Raw genomic sequence first — 23,976 nt, 5'->3', positions numbered from 1 at the left:
AGAATGAGAAAATGTTAGAGCACTTATCTGATGTGGTAGTTTTTCTTAAAAAGCAAATGACATACATGTAGAATTATATGAGAATACTACCATTGACTTCTAATGTGAACGTGAGGCCATAAAAATGAATTGAGAAAGCAGGAACTGTCAACTAACATAATGAAGCCCCACCGTAACCATGTTGACAAACCGAAGATGGAAAATGTGCTGAAATGTTAATGAAAATAAAATGGATATTGTGCGGTAAATGCATTCCTTGCACGCAAAAAATAAAATAAATGGGAATACAGAAAATGTAACAATGTATTAAGACATTGATATATACATATATATAAACGTATATACAACTGTATGGAAGAACACTTTTTCCTTTTTTTCGTACAAGAGTAATGGCTGTTAGTCATTGTAGCAATTTTTCAATGTAAGTTGCTCTATTTTGCTTATCATCTATGGCTAACAGAATACATTTCCGTACGTACATCGACATCTTATTTCTTGTAGTTTTGTATTTTCTCTCAAAGTTATTGTGATTTTCTTCTTCTGATGTCTTTCTTCCTTATTCTCGTACTTCAACAAACCTTACTTCCTAACCATTTTTTTTCATTCATTTTATGCTTTCTTCTATTTGAGTGAAAATTGGAGTAAAATATATAGTGAGAAGGGAAAGGAAGAAGAAAAGAAAGAAAAAAAAAACGGAAAAAGCGCGTGTTTGCAGACAAAATGAAGACAACCCTCCAGTGTGAAAACAAATGGATGGCAAGAGAGGAATTAATAAACACGAAATTACAGATAATGAAGTAAATGTTTGATTATGAAATTTGATGTACCTGTTCAAACACTGCTGCTATTTAAATTTACTTTTCTTTCTCTCCTTTCCTCTACTGTGTTTTTCTGCTGTTTCATAGTGAGAATGACTTGAATACACTTTTACAAGAATATATATTTATAAGATTTCTTCCCTTTCCATTTAAGCATATATGTATGTACGTACATGTTTCTCTTTTTCCCTCACTCAATTCTCACTTCCCTCACTTTCTCACCTTTCTACACGTGCTTTTTCTTAAAAATTATTTCATCTTTGGTTTGAACCATTTGACGTACATTGTATGTATGTATATGCACATAAAACGAACACAGGAGGAACGATATGAATTAAAATTCAAGAAACAATTCATAATTTCCTGCTAAGTAGGAAGTGCTTTGACACAAATTGTCATTTTCACACAAAAACTTGCACATCTCTTTGTCATGAAATGTCTATTATGCTTAGGTAAGAATTGTAAAATGTAAAAGAACTTTTCTTTCTATTCATACTTCTATCTCAATTTAAATTTTAATTTAACTATTGTTGTTATCATCATTATTATTATTAGTATTTATTTAACACTTGACGAAACTCCAGTCACGAACCTTTTCAAATCTGACATTTTGATTTATGAAACTTGGGAAGGAAAATTTTGTAGAAAGTCTATGATAACATTCAATTTACAAATGAAGCAAACTCAATTATGAAGACATGAATCATGTACATACGCACTCATAAATTCGCATGAATACATCATGTACATAAAAAAAATATTATCTATCTTTGAAAGCATCAAGTCAGAAAACACGCTTTCGCATTTAAGAATTTTAATGCATAAAAGTTATTATTTGCATTTTATTCATCTGCGCTGTGAATAGCGAACATAAATTAAGAATTCAAATTTTCCTTATTCTTTTCTTCTTCTTCTCTGTTGTCTTCTTTTGCTTCATCATTTATTTCTCCTTTTATGTAAGAGAATTTAAAATGAAATCGTATGAAATATTTAAATATAAATTATGATATAAATTTGAGCAACTTTAATTGAAACTGTCTTTAATTTTCCCTCTTTTTTTTTTCTTTTTATAATAATTTTCATTCCTTGTTTTAAATAAATAATGGCAAATAGAAAATAGTATCTCACAATACTTATAAAGGAAAATGTCTTTTAATTTAACAGATAAAAGCTCATGTTCTTTTTTAGTAAACTTTTTTAGTTCGTACATCACTAATCGCCATTTTGAAAATTTGAAGGCTGATTCGATACCAAAAAGTACAAGCTTGAACTCATTTTTTTAATAAATTTTTTCTCGGGTTCTCGGGTTCTGGTTCAACCAGGCAGGTCATCAAAATTAAAATTAAGTGAATTTTAATAAAACTTACTTAAAATACCTTTTAAATGAAACCAACACGAACATTTGAAACAATACCTTTAAAAATCCATTGCATTTTTTTTTTTATTTTAGATCAGTGATCTATATTGACATAAACTAAATAATTATCGACTCTCAGTTTAGGTTAAAAAAAAAAAAAAACATTTTCACTAGATTATTATTTATGCTTGCTTTTGAAAAGGTCTCTTAAATTAGTTCGACATGCTAAGCGAGCATCTACTTTAGCATTTATTATTAATTCATATGTTGTCCTTAAATATTCATTTTTGGGTAAATAAATGATGAAATAAGGTAAAAAAAATCTTTATTTCACTCAGAATTTTACTTCTTTTCAAGTTGGGTTTAGAGAACATGTTAACAGACAGTAGCAGCTGTTTTTCAACAGAAATCTATTTACAAAAATAAAACAGATTTAAAAAATAAATCATTTTTCTGTTCATGTACAAATTTGGTTTATAAAAGGAAAAATTAAAAATTTTGTTTTTCAAAACTTTTTGAAAATTTCTTCATAATTTAAATGAAATATTAATAATCCCTCACATTTTTTTTGTTTTTAAATCTATTTTTAAAATCTTTAAAGTTTTTTATGAAAAGTCACAAATAATTTTTGAAAAAACTAAAGTGTATAACACAGTACCTAATTTCTATAAAAGCACAGAAAAACAGCTGTTAATTATTCATTTGGAAATTTAAAAAACAGATAACAAATAACGATAAATTAGACAAACAGAATGAAACTCATGCTGAATATATACACCTTTTTTAGTTTTCATGCATTTAAATTTTAAAAAGGAAAAAAAAAGTGAAGAATAACTAATGGACGTGGAAAATAATGGAGAAAGAGAGTGAGAAATGTTTTAAGACAAACAGTTTGACATTAAATGTCATTCTTTAAGGACGGAAAGGCATTATGAGCATTTATATAGTATGTATACTTATATATACAAACACTTACATTTTTATAGGAATATAAAGAGCGTACAAACAACAGAGCTAAGTTGACATCACAAGAATACAGTTACTTTGTAACGAATGAGACAATACACAATTCATTCATTCATTCAGAACTACGGAATGATGGAGACCAAAGAGGAAATGAAAGTATATATTCATCCATTCTCTTTAGATAATTACCGGTGTTGCTTACATTTTTCACGCTTAGTCGCAAGTTTTAAATAAATCTAAGCAGAAATTTTAACAAAAGAATGATGTTTCTTTCCATGTCCATGGAAAGTGTCAAGGAAATAAACTTTTTCCGTCGCGTCAATGTGCAAAGAAAGATTTTTGCGTGTTTATTCACATCAACCAAAACGCCATTATAATTTACTTTTCTCTTTTATACTTTTCTCCTTTCTTAATTTTTATGTGCAAAAAATATTGTTCACATTCAGTGAAAGTAGAAACTCATGTAAATGTGTCAGTCATTATCAATTAATTGTTTTCGCTCTATATATTGATATTTCTTCTCTTTCGAATTATTTTAATGAGACTGAATAATTCCCTTCAATTAAAGAATGAAGGAATTCCAAATACTATTAAATGAATAAACTTTATTCATTATTTATTGATGGAAATTTGTTATGAATAATTGCTTTACAGAAGTTTCTTTCCTAAAAAATTTAACCTTTAAGTTATTACGAGACATGCATGTAGGTGGGTGATTTTTACACGATTTCATTTATTTTATTCTTATTTAAATAAATATCAAAGGAATATTAAAAGGACATTATGAGATAAACGTATTATATTTATTCCCATTAGGTCGAGGAAGCATCATATATTAAATCTTAATTTAATAATTCTATACTCCATATCAAATGCCTAAAAAGTAATACGATATTAAACCCCTGGGAGAGGAAGACTGATACAGGCAAAACATGATTTTCATTTTTCATTCTTAACTAATATAAAAACAGTAAAGCTCTTTGTTAGTCCCTCATTTTTACCTGACAAAATTCTGTCATTAAATTGTAAAAACATTAAACTTTCATATATTGTACATGGTTTAAAAAACTTCATTGTTATATTTTTTGATAATATGCGTTCATTGTTTTAGAAATTTGAAATTTAAATGGAGTTAATCGAAAAACTGTGTCTGTATACTTCCTACGTGTATTTCTGCTGATAGCAAGACTAAAACAAAATTCCAAAGCACTGACAATAAGCTTTTTAATTCGATCTGACTGAGCATTTTTTTTGACTATATATCTACATCAATAAAACTTCAGAAAAGATTTCCCTCTAAGTAGATTGAAATGTATCTCATTATGGTTAGAATAGAAAAGAAAGAAATAAATGTTGTTTGGTAAACCCATGAAGTATCATGCTATTTAGGGTACATCTAGATCTCTCTTTCAATACACCCCTTTTGTCTGTTTTAAGAATTCCACCTAAACACAGAAAAAAAATAAACATTTTCTCCATCACTCCTTTTAAACAAGCTTCAAATATATGCTTTGGTTTTCACAGTCTTGATTCTTAGGGAATGGGAATGAAAAAGAAGACAATGAAAATATCAAAATCTGAGTAGAATAAGATATATTGTTTATTTCTCATTCAAACAACAATATCAATTTCTTAAGCATACTCGGACCCTCTTTTGAAAAGTCTAACTATAAAAAAGCAGTTGAGAATGTTTAAGTTGAAAGAAAAAAATAAATTTTCGAACTCTTTAATGAAAAACTTTTCTCATCAAAATAACCTTCTTCTAATTTAAGCTCATTAAACAGGCACATACAAATTTTTTTAAAAAGCTCTTTTCTTTCTTTCCCTTTTTCTCATTTCTTTCGCTAAATCTTCAATTAACACTTGTGAAAATTACATGAATTTTTTTTTTTTTCATTTTTAACAGTCAAGAAATCATGAATTTTGGCCTTAAAATAGATTATGTTGCCTTTTTTCTCCACACCCTGAACTAATTTAAAAGTGCTCAGTCAGTTTTTGAATAATTAGAATTTTTCTGTGAAAGGGTAGATTTTTTCCTAACTTCGAAGATCTCAAAGAAAAAATTCAAGTATGGCATGGAAAAGATTTTAGCTACTTGATTCCTTTTTAAATTTGCTTTTAATTCGTTTGAGACTTTTAAATAAAAAAAAAAATACTTTTACATAAATAAAATTACAATAGACTGGTAAAAAACCTTTTATGAAAAAAGCTATCAAGCCTTGGCTAGACAATTAAACATTTTGATCGACAAAAAGTGTAAGCCTTGACTGAGCTCTTTTATACCATTTTGCAGTATTCGCAATTTTCTATCAAGTTAAAATTAATTTCATCTGCAATTTATTCGTAAAATGTAAATGAGTTAAATTCATTAGTATGCATGAAACTTGATTGAAAATTAAACTTAAACCAGAAAATGCCATCCCATTCAATTTATCAATTTTTATAATTATTGAGAAAAAAGCTTAATATATTTTTTTTTTTCAATTTCTTTTTGAATTTTAAATATTTTCCATTGGCAGTCATATTTTAGGGGTTGTTCACTAATTATGAAAAGGAATAGACGACTCGAGTCGAATCAACTGCGTTTAAAATATGAGGCGATTTTGAGCCTTGGTTACAAGTGAATTTTATCAAATTTAAATTTTGAGGTAGTATACTGTTGACAAAATCCTTGAAAAAGTGAACAATGTATAGAGACGCACAAAAAAAAATCAATTCTATATCAAATGAAATCTCAATATGTTATGTAACAAGTGAACATCAAACTTTCCATTATGTCGTTTCTATTTACCATTGAAAATCCTCAGATATAATTTCACAATACTGTAAATAAAAAATTTATATTTCAGATTGAGATAAGTTTAAGTTTAGATTGAAAATATCTAAAAATAGCAAATACACATATACGAAATTTTTATATATAAAGAATCATTCAAGATTGATTTTGGAGGTAGTCTTACAACTTAAATTTTGCCTTTAAGTCATAAAGCCATTCTTCTTTTAAGTAGTGTCTGAAGAAATTGCAACTAATGTATTAGATCATATCTTTTATTTCAAAACTATTGTGCCCTTTCAAATCCTTTTTATCATAAGAGATTTCTAGCATCTTTTCATTTAAAAAATGAATGTTATGCGTGCTTGTACATCTTCATAACAATTTTTTAATATCTTTAAATGCTTTTAAGGTGGATAGAACAGAAAAGGAAGGAGACGAATAAGACATGGGGAGATTTCAACAGACTCCTTACATTCAAGAGTTTTCTTGCATCATTTTATGTGCTGTGCTATTGTGATGATATTCTGTTGAGGAAGTCAATGAAAATGAAAGATAAAAGCTGAAACTCAATGACGGCAAACCGCTGTGAGTGATTCGTAGGGGAAATTTTTCCATCTTCGTCTCATCTCTAAGATATAATTATCTTTTATAAAATTTTCATCATCATTTCATCACTTCACCTCCAATTTCTTTAATTAAATTTTTCTTTCAACATTATTGATATTAATTTCAGTTCTTGTTCTTTTAATTCCTTTTAGGTACTTCGTGATTATACAGCTGTATTTTATTATTAATCTACTGTTGATAAACTTGCTGTTTATTTTATTTTCCCAGTTTTCCTTAATTTATTTTTCACGAAATAAAAAAAAAATGATTTGAAAATTCAAAAAGAATGGAAGAATAAAATAAGTCCATAAAATTAAATACAATTAAAATGCTAACAATAGTTCTAAACTTTTCTGATAAAGAGATATTAAGGACTTGAGAAAGGGAAGTCTTCTTTTTTTTATAAAATTCAAAAAGACAAGAATTCTCCCATTCTTACTTTAATTTTCATTTCAGAATACTTGTGCACAATTAAATTGAAAGAAAGTAGGAGAAGAAATGAGAGAGAGAGAGAGAACGATAAATGAAAGCAGCAAAAACAAATGACATTGACAAAGAAAAGAATTTGGAGTGGGAAGGCAGTAAAATATCAAGAAAAATTCAAAAGAAAATTGCTATATAAATCTTTATTAGTTGTAATCAAGGCAGAAGAAGAATAATACTGGTGGTTTATACAGGACTATAATTTGAGGAAATAAAATCTTTTTGAAATTTTATTTTAAATAATTAGGAATTTTTTGTATTTCTATTCATGTTTTATCACTTGATGATAGTCTGTAATGGATCTTTGAAGTAAAAAAATAACTGAAGATTTTAAGTTTGTTCGAATTAGCCATAATAGACATGTTGTGATAAAACATTCATTATTCAAAGAAAAACAAACTAGAGAGTAATGTAGTTAGAATTGTGTGCAGCAGTTAAATTAAAGTGCTTTTGATTTTTTAATCCAGCCTTATTTGAGATTTTATTTCAGTTGTTAAGTTAATTACAATATATTAGATTCTAAAAAATTGAAATTCTGTAAACTTCGACCCAGATAACTTGACATACACCAGGCTGATGGTATAATTTGAACCTTGGAGTTAAAATTTAATACCAGTTTATATGTCCCGCATCTTGCTACATGAGCAAAAAACTGATAATTATTTTTGCAGATTTCAAATTATGAAATTTTAAAATTTTAACTTAAAATATGTTCATGGTCTGAATACAATTCCAAATTACATTGTTCATTTGTCCAAACCATTTTTTTTTATAAACCAGAATACTCAATGCTAATATTTAAGTGTTATAGTTCCAATAAATAGCCTCTCGAGCGTAAATAACATCATCTATAAATATTTTCTATAGACACTCAATTGCTATTTATACTAGAAGCTTTTTTAACGGATATGAATGTGCGAATCTTTCTGGTTTTTTATTCCTAAAAATTTCCGTTTATTTTAGCAATTCAGCTTTCCGCATAATGTAACAAAAAATGAAAAGCGCAAATAAAAACAAAACATTATAAATTAGGAGTATGGAAACATTTTGTAAGGAAAATTAAAAGGAAATTAAAGCAAATATAATTGTGCCCAAAAGAACTCTGATCTTTCATTTGGTTAATTAAATTAATTAAAGTTTTAGTAATCTTCACGCATTTCGATGAAGCATTTCCATATTTTTTCTTTTATTAATATTTTCTCAAGTTCATCGTCACTATTATTTCTTCGTTATGCTAATAATTTTTATGGCTGCAGCAAAGTTTTTTTTATTAACTGGCTGCTCCCTTTTTTCTAATATTGGAGGGAAATAAATTTTCCGCCTGTTTTAAAAATATTTGCAGTTAATTATGGTATATAATTGGTTCTATTGTACAAAACTAATGCGTGCTGTTGATTGCATTGAAAGCATAGCATATAAATGCTTGCATATGTGCCCATGTCAGAGAAAGGAAATACTTTATAGTATACTGATATGACTCTATTTCAAAAAAAATCTAAGACCATCTAAAACTTGAAAATTTGCCAAATGAAAGCAACTTTTTACATTGCTGCACAGAGTAGAATGACTATGGGTTTTAAATGTCATTTATATTCCAACAGTTTTTATTACTCTTTATTTGGTTTATAAAGAATTTATATGAAGTTTTTTTTATAAGTTTCTTTTTTTTGTGAATGAACGAATGATGCATATAGTAGTAGAAACATTAAGAAAAAGAAAATTTAATGCCTTAGTCCGATGGAATGTCATGTTACTTTTAATACATAAAAAGCACCTAATTCCCTTTTCCTTGCAAAGAATTTATTTCCACATTTATTACATTTACTTATGCATTAGTGTCATGTATCCTTCTAATATGAGAATGCAAACATTTATCAAATCACATGTAGATATATAAAGAGATATGAAAATTTTTCAACCCCAGAAACTTATGCTACCTGAAAAGGAAATTTTTTATGTAATATGTTACTTTAAAAAGGAAAAGACGAAACAATAACAACAACTACATAAAACAAACTGTGTGGAAATACGATTGACATCAAATATTTAACAATCAGGCGAGGTGCGCACATACAAATTTATCAATATTTGACGAGAAATGAACAAATACAATCATTTTTTATTCTTTGCTGTGTTATTTGAAGAAGGAAAAATCATTCATTTTGCATCGATCGATTCCCGTCAGAAAAATGATAGAGACTTGAAGCGTCGCGAAACTTTGTTTTGTATTTTTTTTGTTGAAAATATTGTTAAACGTAGTGTGTCACTGCTATAAACAACAAAAATTATATTTTCTTTTTCTTTTATATATTTTGGATGCGCTATGGTCTTATTTCAATTTTTACATGTATTCTTTTTTTTTGTGCTACAGCATAGAAGCATAGAGCAAGTGCGGGAAGATTTATGAATCTCGTCTGTTTTTCATTTACATTTATTTGCTTTTTTTCTTGCCTCAAATCATTTTACATACCTATAAATGTACGTATGTATGTACGTATATAGCTTTTCTATCTTATTCATAAAATATTATATTGTTATCGTAAATAATCGATATCGTTGACATTTCATTCACTTCTATTATTCGTTTTCCTCCCTCTCTCTCTCTCATTTATGTGTGTATTATAAGTTATAAGAGATATCGATTATTTTAACCGCCTTATTCTTGACATGAACAAGTAAGAAATACTTGGAACCAAAATCGAATTTTCATAAAGAAGCATGCTTTTTATCAAATGTCTAGAGACTCATTTTAAGACATTGTCGAACAAATAACAAGGAAAGAGAAGTTTAAAATTGATTTTTCCTTTTTATCGTTTTCTTGTACAATTTTCTAACATAAAAGAGAAAATATAAAGTACAGATTTTTTGTTGTTTCCCTTATTAAGCATCAGTTGTCATAGCTTTTTATACATGTACCGAGATAAGCTTCTGGTTGTTGTTCATTTGCTACTTTTACAATTACATTCTGTTTACCTCTGTCAGTAAATTTTTATTATTTTTCACATAATACTTTAAGTTGTGCTCAGCATACTTTGTCTCATGGGTAATTTATAATCAAAAAGGATGTAGTACAAATTAATTTCAGTTTGCATTTGTAACAAGCTTTGTGTCCACATTATCGGTTGTTAGATTATGCATAAATTACACTTTATTCTTATCTCAGATTTTCACTTTTTTAAGACGTTTGATATTTCATTTATTATTAAATGGATTAATGGGTATATTAACATAATACTCCAGAGTATGAGTAAGATAATAACGTATATCAAAAATTAAGCATGTGAATGCTTTCATGCTAATATTCCCCAAATGCTTCATCATTTTTATATCTATATCGTAAGTATATTAAATCCAAATCAAATATTAAATCCATTTTATTTGAAATATAAATGAGTAAATCAAATACGAGACTGAAACCATTATCGCGATACAAGCATGGGATGCTTGTTTGTGCAGTGAATTTTTAATGAAAAATACTCACCAAGCACGAACACTACAAGTTATTCCATCATCTACTCTTTTTTTTGTCTTGAAATAAAATGTAATACAATGCTATTTTCTGCACATTTGTAAACAAAAAAAATACAAAATGACATTTCAAATGAGTTCTAGTCTGAAAAAATTAACTAAAAAGCTTTGTATTTTCTTTTTTTTTCTGCACCAAAACAAATCAAGTCCATATTAATATTTTACTAATCGAAGATTTTTTGTGCGCTCCATTAAAAACTATTTTTATTACTATGTCTATAAAACGTTTCAGCTTACATACTTCAATATGCACTATCTGCATCCATCAGCATATTTTATTGCTTGAAAAACACGTCAACTTAAAAAAGTGCTATGTTAAAGTTCGAAATTAATGACCAAAAAGAACTCGAAATTTATAACAGTCGATGAAAGTGTTTTTTTATAAATACAGAAACTGATCCTGAAAGTCATAAATCCTATCGTATATACCATGAAAGGAATTAATTGGCTTAAAAAGCATCAGATATAGAATCTAAATGTTAATACCACAGCATTTCCATAGAAACAAAAACATCTTTTTTCATTTGCTTTTTCATTTATTTTTGAATTTATATTGTAATATGATATTATTAACAATTCATTTGAATAAATTTTAAACCATTCAAAAGAAAACTTAATGGAAAAATCTTTATTAAATTGTAGTAGAATCAAACTTTTATGTATTTCAAAACAAATCTTCAAAAAATATTTAATTTAAAAGTTTTGATGTTACTGCTTTAATTTCAATTTTGAAATCTATGAAAAATTCGTACATAAAAAGTATGTTAAAAGTCTATTGCCTTTAAAATCAAATAATTTTAAATCATATCTTGATAATAACATTTTAAACAAGATTTAATTTTTGAAAAAAAAAAACATGCTTGTTAAAATTTAAGCATATTTGTCGCTTTAAATAAGAAATATTGATGTGACGCGATAAAAATGAAAATATTATATGAGGAAAAAATCAATAATCTTCTGTCATATGGAGGACCTTCTATAAAGATAATCAGAGAAACATTCACTGCTTATAAATATTTATACACATATATAAGTTGAATAATTTCATGTTTGCATGTCTCAGCATATAAGCACGAAATCTTATCTCAACAGCAGCAGTTTTTTGCTAATCATTCAGCAAAGCACTTTAAATCTCTCGTTCTTTGCCGTCTCGTTAATGCCTTCGAAGCAGGAAGAAGAGAAAAAATAGAAAAATCAATAATAATGATTTAATGAAATATATATGAACATAGGATTTTTTTCTAGACATTCTGTTTTGTGCTCTTTCGGTATTAATAGAAATTTAAAAAATCCTTTCAAAACTTTAAAAATTTTATTTTGCAAATTTATGAAAACATTAAAATTCTAGAAAGTTTTTTTTGTGTACTAGCTTCAAGACTAATTCATAGTCATCAATTTCAGTCACCTTTTTTTTAAAAAAATTATAAATTATCTATAATCAAAAAATATTATATGTATGAGAACTTTGTACATTCAAATTTCCCTTAGTTGAATAATTAAACTTTGTATGACTTTTTTTTGAAAAACGGAAATGATGATTATCAAATAGTACATCGTTCATATACAAAATGGTTGGTCTGAAATATTCTTTTAGAAAAAAGCAAATGCAATTCTACAGAAAAAAATAATTTAGTAATAAAAGACATACTTTTTATTGCCATACAAAAACTATTTCATTAAATTGAATTTACAATTAAAATTGTGGATGAAGCAAAAACTAAAAAGTTGTGGTACCATCAAAAGTTTAAGAGTAATTTTTTTAGATTTCAATTGCTCTCAGCAAATGTTAGAAATGTGCTTCTGATATTTTATTTAGGTATTATATACATAGGAAAAAGCAAAGTGAAAAAGGGAGAATGGAAGTAAACAGAATGAAACTTAATTGAAACCAGAGGCTATTCATCAAGGCAACAGCAGTAGGGGTATATGTGAAGAACAAAATTAATATATTTATATTCGGGCAATTCTCGTGGCAGGAAAACATTCACAAAATCGCTATGTGTGTATTTAGCATATAAGAATTGATTGCATGTAGAAATCATATTCTGATCTACTTCATTTTTGTTATGCTACGTGGAAATTTTTCATGTATTGTAGAAATGAAAAAAAAAACAGCAAACATAACGAACGAAGCACTAATAAATTGAATAAACATGAATTCAATATAAGTTTGTATATTGATGTTCTCCTATACTCATACCATTTTATTCTTTTTTAATATCTAATATTGTCTTCATACATTTGAATTAAATTAAGTACTATTTGGATTAAAATCCAATATGTCTGTAAGTATATTGGGCATAGCGATGATTATGAATTAGTATTTTTGAACTTTCAGATCAGATTCCATAACTTTGTTACTTACTCTGTTTAATGTGTTTTGAGCAAGTTTTAAGAATTCGTTTCCAAAAATTATTTTGCTTGAACTAAATATTATTCAACGTTTCATTTTATTTCTCAATCAATTCTACTATTCCATAATATTGTGTTTCTTATGCAAGAAATTTATTTGACATTTTCATTGTCTAACATCTGTACTTGCTTGTATTTGTGAATTCTACCTCGTTTCAATCTAAATTTAAACCTCGTACTCAACATCATATATGTCATTTTGTTTGCTATTTGACAAATTGCACAAGGTAAACTGTAGCATAAAAAACTGACTTAAACTGTTAAATATCTAAAAAAATCACAAGAAGAGTTTTAAACTCATCCAATTTCACTTTAAGTTGAAGAATATTTTTTTGGTTTTTTAAGATTGAAATGATAAAAATTCAGTATGAATCTCAATCTACCAATTTAATTCAATAGAATTTATCGCGTAAATTTTCAAAGTAATTGTTATTTCAATTAAATAAATTTAAGTTGAGAAATCTATAAAATGGGAAATTGGAATAAAGCCGAAAAATATAAAGATCCTGAGAAATTGAAATTCGGAAGTAAAATTGAAAATGTCCTTAACGTGACAGTAAGTGTTGTGTGGCGTAACATTATTTTTGTTATTTTCTCCTATTTTCATTTAATAATTTATCATTCACTTAAAAACAAGATGTGACAGTGAATATAATGTATTTCGGGCAAACAAAAGTACAAGAGAGGGGAAGAAAAAGCAAAAAAGAAAGTGAACAGACATAAAATGAAGCTGGGATTTTTTTTCCTTTACTTGTGCTCTGTATTACGGAAATAGGTGTTTTAAGAATTCTTGTTGAAATTCTTTTGCAAAAATAATTTGTATATTTTACAAATCTACATTAATAGGATTGAATAATTCAAAACGATGAAAGCCGGTGAGAAAGCAAGCTTAAGAAAAAAGCATGCAGTCTTATAAATTTTTTATTCACATTTACTTTAAGCATACCATGGTTTCACGTCAATAAAGAACTAAGCGTTGAATATAATTTAATGATTTATTTTCTTTTAAAAGAAATCATATCAATTCAAGAAGGGAATTTTCTTGAAGATTAATTTGCATGATGTTTTGAAATTATACTTTTTTAAATCCTAAAGGTTTTCTAATGTTAATGGAAAATAAATTAATTGACTATATTCAATTTATTGAAAACTTTTCAATTTAAAGTTTTCAAATAAAAAAAAACTTCAATTAGTTAATTGGTTGATCAAATCAAAATCAATAAAATGTTTAAGGTGCGAAGCAATTGAGTTTATTTTAATTTAATTCCAGAAGATTAATTAAAAAGGCAGCTGATGAACAGTAATTGAGGACAAAATTAAAAAAAGTTTTAGACTTTGATAATGAAAATAAAAACTTGAGCGTAATTTAATGTCTTTATTAAGGAAAATGTCTCTATCATCAAACAATATTACTATATACTACAGTTTCAGATACGATTCTCGATAATTAGAATTTAAAACCGTTAATAAGCGTTTTAATTTCCATAGCGAGATAAAGAATGAGTATAAACTGTATATATAACTTTGTTTTATTGATTTGAGGCACGAAATTCACCAACATATAGTTATTTATTGTCGGGTGGGTGGATTATGTATTAACATTTGGTCAGTTAGAACCGTCTGATTCCTTCTAAAGTGCAACTTAATTATCGCGTGATTCTATTTCTTCCATTTCCTTTGCCTTCGCAAAGAAAAATAATTAGAAGCAAAGTTACTAAAGTTACTTCCCTTCTCTCATATTTATTCATTCATTCATTCATTCAATCGCATGAAAAAATTTTTCATTTTATTTTATTTTATGTTAGAATTAGAATAGGATTATTTGGAATGTTTCGTGTTCATTAAATATGAAATAAGTTTTCTTGAGTATAAATATGAAGGATTCCTTGTACATTGTGTCATTATATGTATACATTTCCTATTTGCTTAGCTTTCTCCTTTCTACTTTCACATGTGAAAGGAGTTTCTTTATATTGATAAATATACGCGACAGTAAATTCATGCGATTTAATGTACTTTTCGCTCTTTCCTCTTTTTTTCTTTTATGTTGAATGAACAATCCATTATAGCACGTGCAGGAAAATGTAATGTATCTTTAATTTTCCTCTTTCTGATAAAAAGTTCCATAATGTTATTACAATAATTGCATGTCTTATTTATATTGTGCTCACAATAAAATGTATACTTTAAAAAAACACATCGAAATAAGATGAATAGCTTTTGAGTTTTTCCTTGACAGTCAACAATTCTGATAAAAAATATTCAATTAATTCAATTACTTCAATTCTGAAATTCGAGCAAAATAACAGGTCACAAAGTTAAGATTTTATAAGAAGTAGCATGCGTCTAAGCAATTTAAAATAATTGTATTAATTTTTTTTTTCGATTTTTAGGTACTCAATTTTAATAAAAGCATGTTGTTTTTAAAAATAATCGACCGATTTCACTAAAGTGGATTATCTTCCATCTATTTTAGATATCAATGCATCATTTCATGCAGAATGTCTTTGAGGACAATCAAAAATCAAGTATAATTCATTTTAGTAAAACTGGTCCAAGCAGTTAACTTTTTTTTTAAATCTGTTCATTAACATTAAATGCTTTAAATTTGAAATAGGAGAATAGTAAATTCCTATATACTTATATTTTCATGTAAAATGATGTAGGAAATTTTAGGAATAACATTTCGACACTTTTCACTCAAGAATGATGAAACATCAAAAACATTTTTATAAAAAAATTATTAAATTTTCTAGCTTTGAAATATTTCGTACGTCTAAGTATATTTCGTAAACTAACATTTTCTCTGATATAGGAAAAGCCACCGAATATTTTTTTATAATAAGATTAAAAGAAAATTAAATTGATTTTTTTCTGAGTAGCAATTTCTCCTAAACTATTTGTGTATTAACTCAAATAAAAATCTATAATGTGTATAAATATATCATTCAAACTGCATTTCTTGTGTTGTTGAAATGAATGATTGAGAAAATAAGAGCAAGAAAGACATTTATATAAGTGAATTGGATAGATTCTAAATGGCAAAGAAACATACGCGATACATTAGCTATCTGAAAAAGATTTGACATAAAGTTATAATCATGTCATTACCTTGAGCGCTTTTAAATAAAGAAAATTTAACACTTTTAATTTTGGTAATGCTTTTTATTCTCATTCCTTTTTTGCTTGTCGTATAATGAAGATTAAAGAAAATTTCCATACCTGAAAGTGATTGTCTTTGATCTTACAAAAATGTAATTATATTATGAAACATAATTTCCCTTAAAAATAAATTTTAATTACTTGATTAATAATTCCTCATCAGTAACTGAAGAGTAAACGCATGAAAACGAGTTGTCAGACTAATATCATAGACAAAGTGTAAGCATAAAAACAATCTCGTCGAAAAATATTAACGGCAGAGATTATGTGAAATCATTGTTGGTACATCAATCATTCCATTTTTTCCTCCTTTTTCGCACCCCCTTTCAAACGGCAAGCAAATACGAGAAAAAACTTCTATATATCTTCTATATATAAGTAACGAGAGTCGTTATCGTCGAAAGTAGATATCTATTTTAGCTAGAATTGCGTAATTCATTTTCTTTTGTCCATAAAATGTCTAAAAATAACGAAATATTTTCAAAACAAGACGCATGTCTCGCATATGAAAATTTGAAAATTTTGTATAGATTACTTGGAAATTGAATGAAAAAAAAAGAACAAGAATTATGCTTTCAACAAGACGGTAAAAATGCTGTCTAACATTTATGAACTTTTAGACTTGTTTTTTTATTTCGCTCTGTTCTATATACATATTACATGTAAATATGTTAAAAAGAAAGAAAAATTTTGCTTCGCATTTTTTCTCATTTAACTGCTGCTTGTGCCATCGTTTGTAACGTAAAATGAAAATTTATTTTCACAGCTAAATAATTCATTCGAAATCTTCTGAATGTTTTTCTTATCACATAGGAACTGGTGTATCTATGCAGTTTTATCAATGTAACGTCATCATCTACAGTTAATGACATGTATCAAGATTACTGTCGATATTCTGAAGTCATTTAAGCATCAAGTTAAATAGCTTTGAGAGCAAAGTGATATAATAAATTTATTCATAAGCAATGCTTAGTATAGCAATTAAAATGTAAGCATTCTCATAGAATATGTACGAGTGTAATTAAAAATAAAGTATAAGGCAGAAAAGAGAAAAAATTCGAGTAATGTAAAAATAATACGGAAAGGAAAATTTAAAACCGCATAAAATAAAATAAAAAAAAAATACAAAAGTATTTTTATGGAATTAGGGAGCGGATAAAGAAAAGGAGAAAGTTCTACAAGCATGTTCTACTGAAAAAATTTACTCATTCCATTAAATTCAGCATTCTTTACACGAATAACCCTGAATAAATCATACAAATCATCAATCAAATAATGTCATATTGGAATTTTCTTTTCATTAATATCCAGCATTGTTGGAGAAGAAAATTACAATTTTTTTATTAAAGGAAAAATGTAAAAAAGAACGAAGGCGGTAAAGAGAAGACAAAATCCTTTCAATAAACTTCATTTTCCTGTCTTGATGCTTTTAACATTGATGAAACAGATTGAACAGTTCGAACTCAATTCATCAAACAATATTAAAGGTGGTAGGGGAGAAAAATGAGTAGCTTTGAGATACTTGACAAGATTTTTATCGATTTAGAATGGAAAAATGATTGTAGTAAAGACGTAAGGATAGTATGAATACATCACATTGTTGAGATGATTTTACATCATTTAGAAAAGTATATAAAGGTACAAGGTTTTTTATTATGTTCCTACTTTCTAATTCTTAGTTTAAATTTGGTCAGTTCAGCTTGAGTAAATTCAAATTTAATCTTGAGCATGAGCATTTGAAAAAAATCTTTGGGACTTTATTGATTGTGTTTTTTTTTTATTTTTATTCTTCCCTTCGCTACAAAAATTTTCATGATGAAAAAAGGAACAATAAAAAAATTAAAGGCTTTCTCTTATTATTATTATGCAGCAGAATGGAATGCGTTAAGTAGATTAGTATTACAGATCTTTATGCTACCTTTATTCTCTTTCTTTTCTAATCTTGAATCCATTTATTCTTCAAGCTTATTACCCTATAAAAATTTTACAATAATTTTATCGTGTACTGGTAATGATTAAAGGAGTTCAGCAGAATATTTAAATTAATTAAATTAATTGCAGCAAAAATTAGCTAAATATTTTGGTTTACTAAAAGTAATGAATATAAATTAATGTTTTAAAGTGTTAAGCAAGGAAACATTAGTAATTAGTGTATTTTTATGTATTAATGAGTTTTCAGAAATTATAGTATGATACTAAACTTGAACCAATTATCAAAAATTTGTCAAAATTTAACAAAAAAGGCATTAAAAAGATTTTTATGTTTTAAAAAATGTTTTCCCAATTTTTAAATGTGTAATATGCGAAAAAGTTAATTTTAATTTAGGACATCTAGACCAAAATGCGGTTTTTGAAAGGTTTTTGGAAATCTGCATTTTTTAAAGATTTTTCTTTCCAGGTTTTATACGCAAAACTGCAAAATGTAGTTTTTTTAGAATTCTTAAAAAATAGTGTTTATTGAAAGCAAACAATTAAGTTCACAATGAATGATGAATACGTAAAGTGAAATAATGGAGTTCAGTAAGAAGACTCTTTACCTTTGTTATTTGAACAAAAAAGTTTTTTTTGCTCTTTTTCTCTTTACAAGCATCAAAAAGTGCTTTATTTTGAAATGAACGCAGGTTTACTTCAAAGTGGCTCATTTTGCTTTCTTTTTGCTTTTATCAAGATTACAATTTACATGAGTTTTCTGAGGTTTTCAGGCAGGCAACGAAAATAGAAGAAAAAAAAGTTTTCCCTCATGCTGCCGTAACATAAAGTATATGCTTTTCATATTTGGTTTTAAAGACCAATTCTGTAAAGCATGAAGGTTACCTTTAATATTGGAAATATAAGTTTCTATATATTAATCATTTATGCAACATATTACAAAAAATTAAGAAAATATTCTGAAAAATGTTAAAAAAAAAAAATACATGAAAAGTTCTTAAATTTCAAAAAAGATGATGGCAGGGTCGATAGCTATGCGTTGAATTTCAGATTTTTTAAACTTTATCTGTTCTCAATATTAATTTGAAATTTTGACAGGTTTATTGTTTCATATTTTCAAGAGGTGTTTCTGGCGTAAATATTGTACGTACCCAACAGAATATAATAAACTTAAAAAATTTAGTAAAATAGGAAAGTATCATAACTCATAGAGGTTAATTATTGCTAAAAAGCAAAAAGGGGCAAAGAATATTTTCATTCATTTCTATGAAAAAACCACCCATTCAATGCCGAATGGAAATAAATTCTGATATTGATTTTTGTTTCCTTTTTTCTTTCAAATGGAATAAGCAAAAAATAGCAATGAACGAGTCGAGTATTTTTACGCTTTTATGGTGTGGTAAATTATACACTGAAAATATATAGCAGAGAGAATTCAGGCGAGAACAAAATAATTTTGATTATTCTTTCAGTAATTTTTTCGTTTTGTTTTTGCTTTTTCTCCAGCAAAGGCTCTCAACAATTTTGCAAAGAAATATATATGTACCTATGTATATGTTCGTTAGTTATATTTGTGAGAAAAATAAATGTTATTAAATAGTCACAGTCACGAAAATAGACATTAAAAGTAAATAAGAGGGAGAGTACATGAAAAAAGGAAAGAAGCTTGTTAAAAAAAAGTTTAATGAATGAGTATGAGAGAGTGAAAGAGATATAAGAAAAATAATTATATTAGACTAATATTATTTCATATATGGTCATAAAATGTAGCTTTGCATGAATAAAGAAAATATTTTGAAAACTGTTTTTCTTATAAAAGGACATACGTTATTTTTTTCATCATACTTAAATGAAGAAATAATAATAATTTAAGAAGTTATAAACCTAAATCAAACTTAAAAATTAAGACCTTAAAAACTAAAAAAAAAAAAATGAAATGTTAACAGAAGTACATTTTTTTTTCTTTTGATTCGCAAAAAAGGACATTAGGAATAGAAATTTCGTTTCTATTTTCCTGTTATTCCAAAACATAAATTTAAACCAATTTAAACATTAGATTTTTAAGAATTCTTTTGTTCTTTTTGGAAACGTAATAAATTTGTGATATATACAACAAAATTATAATCTCAACGCCCCTAATAGCGTTACGGAATCAGTGAATAGTCCCTCATTTCCTGAAAACAATTTTTAACAATGTTGCATTTTTTAACAAGAGATGCTGTAAATTTGAGATTGCTTTTTATTTACATACTTTTATAAAAGTTTTGAAAATTTTAGATGCTTTTTGATTTTAATTTAATTTTGTAAATTTCGATTGTTATATAAATCCCCCAGGGTAACCGTTAAATTAATATCTTCCCACCATGCTTGGAGTATTATTCTAGCAGTCGAATAATGCCCATATTGTTTTACAATATTTAAAAGTTTTGAAAAAACAAAATCCAGGTAGGTGGCTTCAAAAAGTGACTACAGTATGAAAAATTGAATTAACATAACATTTCAATTTTTCGTTCTTAGAACTAGATCTAATAATATTTGTATTGAGCTCATAACACAATAATGACTAGATAAACATATTTTATATTTTTAAGAACCGAGTTGACTTCGATCTCTGAATTTTATTTTTAAAAAAATTGAATAATAAACTAGCTTATATTATGAAGAAAATGCAGGCATTTAAAAAAATTGATTTGTAGACTTTTCTTTGTTGTTTCCGCTAAATTTTCTTTATTACTTACCCTAATACATTTATTTAAAAAACGTTATTGCATTATGTCATAACAAATGAAGACTGTGAAATAATGTGCAAGTTTACGCTGCCGAGAATTTATAAACAAGAAATACTGCAGTGCAGAAGAACAAAAATTATTAAATAATATTTATTTTGATAATGCAAATAGTAAACAGTAGCACATAATTACCACGCTATAATATTTTAAACTATAAAAGCTAAGCTTAAAAATTATAACACTATAAAATGTAAGTAGGAAAATAAGAATTGTCGAGAAACTTCGGAATTTTCGTTTTTTGCTACAACATTTTACCGTTTAAAATATCAAACTACAATGAACATTAAAAGAGCAACTTTTTCGCGAGCAGCATTCATTAATGTAAATTTATGATTAACCTCTAGCATTTCCTGGCTCATATAAATCTTTAAGCAATTTTAACTCTACCTTCTCTCCTCATTCTCTCTTGATTCCATCTCTTGAAATGACTGCGCTTGTTTGCTTTTCATTTGCATCAACCGGCATTAATTATAATAATCCAAGTTGAAGAAATAATAATACTAGCAATATTATTTGGCATCAACGGTAAAAGTATAAATTTATTCTTAGACGATAAGCAATTAAGTTGATTTAGGAGTTTTGATAAGATTTCAACATTTCTATCAATTATCTACGTGATTAATCAAAATAGCTATATTCAACAGTGGACAATAAAAGCTAATTAAAAGTTCCTTATTACGTCAATTTGATTTCATCATCATTATTATTGTTATTATTATCAACTGGGATGCTAATATAATTGAAATAACTTTCTAACCCCTCTTCTCTATCATCTTCTTCGCTTATTTGCTCATTTCAACAATCATCTTATAACTTGAGGAGGATGAGCATATTATATAAAATAATTTTTAATCTTCGACAAATCAAGATTGCGCTTCGGAAAGTTTTTTTTCTTCTGCATATTAAACTAAAAATAATTAAAGCTTCCCATCGGGCATATTAAAATCACTCTAAGTTTCCGCATAACATTTAACAGAAGAGTACTAGTTGTAATTAAAACGACCGAATACTGAGCAAAAATGCTAAATTGTTCTCTGATGATTTTATCTTATGAATGTTTAAAGCATTATATAAAAAAGAGAAATTCTATCAAAGATGCTTTTTAACTCAGCACGATTTCGCCTAACTAAATGGTAAAAGTTTTCCATGATAAATGCAAGAAATTTTTCTTCTTTAACAATGAGGAAAAGGAATTTTTTGCTATATATCTATATATCCATTGCGAGGGAATTTAAATTTTAATCCTCCTCATGCTATGTTTTCTTCTTATAGAGGATTTTCAAAGAAATAAGAACAAATATTAGAAAAGTTAGTAAATCGGTTGGAATCAAAAACTGAGAAAAAGCTTTCAATAAAAATTCGTTACTCCTTAATCTTTTTGTCTCTTCAAATCTTGAATAAAATTGGGATACATAAGCAATCAACTTAAAAATAACAACATAGAATACAATTTAAAGAAGCTCAAATTTAGCTTTTCAAACTTTTTTTTTTATATGAGTATATGAAATGTAAAATGATAAATTGATGATAAATGGATTGAAAATTTTATTACTGCTGTAATAATATGAAACTGATAGATCTGCAATTTGATAAAATTAAATGTTTATATGCCTTTATAATTAAATATTTTATGGTCAATTAGCTTCATTGACTCGTCGAAATATGCTTTAAATCCGTTGGTTAAATAACAAGGTTAACTGTGGAATCGGATTATATCAAAAACAAACTAATTCTTTTTTTTTTTTAATTTTTAACAAGAAAATTGAAAAAATATGTTTATTTATTTAGAAAATAAAAAGGATAACATCACAAATTTTATATAGCTTCATCGATTGGTTTTATACTTTGTTGTTTTTTTGTTCGTAAATGTAATTAATGTCCTTTGCCTTTTTTATGTCCCCACTTTTTATGGTGATCACTTCCTCCTGCGTAGGAATAAATAAAGTATAATAGAAAAGATATCGAAGCATAGAAGAAGAAGAAAAAGAGAAAAGAAAAGAGAAAAGTTTTATAGCATTCACATCAAATCTTATAATTGAAAGTGAGTAGCAAACCTTTCTTTCCGTGCTCTTCTTTGTGACCATAATGTTCCTCATGTCCATCTTCATGCTTGTGTCCGGCATCGTCATGATGATGTGATCCCTTTTTGTGACTTCCTTTCTTACTGAAATGGTCGTGATGTTTGGCTGATTTGTGATGTCCCTCCTTCTTCTTTCCGCCCTTTTTGTGACCTGATGATTCATGGAAGTGTCCCTCGCCTTCATCAAAACTATGTGTTTTAAAAAAGTGAAGTGAAAACAATTATCAATATCCTATCATGAACTTCCCCGCTTAAAAAAAATATTTTTTTAAAAAAGATGTTTTTAAAAATATTTTTATGAAAATGTCTTTCTTTAAAAATTCTTCTGATAATCAAAAATTAATATTTTTTTAATGAAGCGTGGAAGTATAATAAATTAAAATTCTGTTCATTGCAGAAAATCAATTAAATTTCAAGCCATATCATCATCACTAATACATACCCTTCATCACCGTCTTCGTCGAAGAATTTCTTCTCCTTTTTAGATTCGTCTAATTTGTGGATTTCATGTTTTCCCGAAGTCTTGTGACCTTTCTTGAATGAACCATGTTCTTCCCATTTACTGCCTAATAACAATAATTGAAATGTTCTTTTTAGGTTAAAAAGGCTTCCATAGTTAAGAAGAATGCTTAATTAAATTCTTGTGGTGTATTCAGTGTTTTATATATTTAATGGAAAAGAGAGTCATTAATTAAGACAAACTTTTGTTTCTTTCTCACACATAAATGTGAGAAAAAGGAAAGTTGAAATCATCCAGATAAATAGATACGTTGATTGAGGGGACTAGACGAGCAATCTCAAGGATTTGAGTTTTATATATTTATACACACAAAAGAAAATAAAACTAATTTTCATATTTTTCTCCTTTTATGTTACCGTTTCTTATTTTCTATTATTACCTTTTTCTCCAGCTTCCCCTTTCTTCTTCTCATGGTGATAGCCACCTGTAAATTGTTCAGAAATTAGTATAAAGCAGTGTTATATGTCAGTTTGAATCAACCTTCATCATGATGTTTTTTCTTATGTCCATCTTCCTCGTGATATGATTTTTTATGGTCTTCTTTATCATG

The 23,976-nt window shown here is 26.9% G+C and overlaps 1 long non-coding RNA gene across 1 annotated transcript; it reads right to left on the bottom strand.

Annotated features, from left to right (window-relative positions):
- Window positions 1-22,648: 22,648 nt before the first annotated feature.
- Window positions 22,649-23,976, bottom strand: LOC139090860 (uncharacterized). The gene is made up of 5 exons (XR_011544465.1): window positions 23,907-23,976; window positions 23,806-23,850; window positions 23,349-23,472; window positions 22,881-23,095; window positions 22,649-22,751 (listed from the first exon to the last, which is right to left on the bottom strand). It is a non-coding gene; the product is annotated as an uncharacterized lncRNA (long non-coding RNA).

Source organism: Chironomus tepperi, unplaced genomic scaffold (assembly GCF_022539635.2).
Source record: "Chironomus tepperi strain 1889 unplaced genomic scaffold, CSIRO-AGI_Ctep_v1 contig_219, whole genome shotgun sequence".
Classification (NCBI taxonomy): Eukaryota; Metazoa; Arthropoda; class Insecta; order Diptera; family Chironomidae; genus Chironomus; species Chironomus tepperi.
Note: the sequence above shows the minus strand (reverse complement) of the source record. Positions and strands in the feature narration are given on the sequence as shown.